The sequence below is a fragment of the Montipora foliosa genome, chromosome 8, assembly GCF_036669935.1.
Source record: "Montipora foliosa isolate CH-2021 chromosome 8, ASM3666993v2, whole genome shotgun sequence".
NCBI classification, from domain to species: domain Eukaryota; kingdom Metazoa; phylum Cnidaria; class Anthozoa; order Scleractinia; family Acroporidae; genus Montipora; species Montipora foliosa.
Window position 1 is genome coordinate 21,226,380 of NC_090876.1, and position 1,492 is coordinate 21,227,871.

General features: G+C 40.9%; 1 pseudogene; it reads right to left on the reverse strand.

Moving 5' to 3' along the window:
- Nucleotides 1–1,394: 1,394 nt before the first annotated feature.
- The window catches only part of LOC137968367 (uncharacterized), a 746-nt pseudogene continuing 648 nt past the window's right edge, over nt 1,395–1,492 (reverse strand).

Sequence of the window (1,492 nt, forward strand, 5' to 3'; positions counted from 1 at the left end):
GAAATCACGGCTGGACACGTGAGGTGAGCCAGTGTTAATCTCCGCCAGTCAGAAACTCGCCTGCACAAATCGGTCCGTCATAAATTACATTGTTTGATTGCGACGGTGTTCTTTGACCCGGCCTGTTCGAGCTTTACAATGCTTGCTTTCAAGTTAGGAAACATCCATGATTTCGACAACAGAAAGTGTTCGAGGAGCTAGGGAATGGGGATTGTATCGTTTTCTACCGCCTCAGTTCGCAATTTTCCAGTTGGCGCCTTCAAGGTCAAAATACGGCTTTCAAAACCATTGCTATTGCGATTTGTTATCAGACGTCGCTATTGTAAGAGCAAGTAAAATTCTTCAAGATTGATTAGAATTACTGCTGAGTTTATTGGTGGCAAAACGAGGGTGCGGATGAGGTCGATTGAGAGCTGAAGCGGCCGAAGATTTTGTTGATTATTCGCAGGTTGGAACTGAATTCAAACTCAAACTCACGTTGATATTTTAACCACAAACTCAAGCTCGTATCATCTGGAAACTTCGCACAGACGTTTTACGCATTGTTATGTAATTACTGTTTTGTTAAAATCAATGTTTTGGGATGTCTAATGCTATTTCCGCACATAAATTATATTTGAATTTACGTCACGTCTAACGCTCACGCGTCCAGCCGTCTCTTCTCGGGGAGGATACACGAACTCGAGTGAGCTGCGGAAATCGAGCCTACCCTGTAGGTAGCAGTCATGTTTCCTAGATTGACATGGCCCTGTGTGCGTACCATGCATATACAGGTTTTAGTAATTTAATAAAGATATGTGGGGCACTTGACAACCCATTTGGTAAACATGTATACTTGTAAAGTGTTCCGTTAAAAATGAATTTTAAGTATTTCTGGTCCTCTTCGGCGACTGATACCAAGCAGTAGTAATCTTTAAAGTCAATAGATGCCATAAAACATCCTGGTTTCATCGGTCGAATGGCTGATTCAAGGGTATCCATCTTAAGATGGTAGTATTGTACAAACTCGTTGAAACAATGGAGGTATCACACGGAAAGTCCCATCTGGTTTAGGTCTAATAAACACTGGGGATATAAACTCCCCTCCTCTGATGAGGAGACCTGGTGTACTCCTTTTGAAAGCAATTTATCAATTTCTAATGGAACAATGTCAGATTGTGATTAATTAAATGTGCTAGATCGCACACAAGTTTAAGAACGGGTTACTCCTTGTTTGAACCCAATTTTTTTCCCTTTAACAAACTGGAGTATTGAGGGAATTTCTCATCCACGTGAAAATAGATTGATTTGACCTGTGTTAAATGAATCTTGAGTAGCAAGTAATAAATGGACATCATTAACAGGTTTAATCCTCAACGATGTGCATACCTTTTCCGATGAGGGTCTCGTTCGAGCTAAGCTTGTTTTGCGTCCCCCTCTTTCTTTATCTTCGATTTTTGTAGGCGGACTTTGTACAAAAAATCATTCCTTTGGCGTTGATATGGGTGAAATC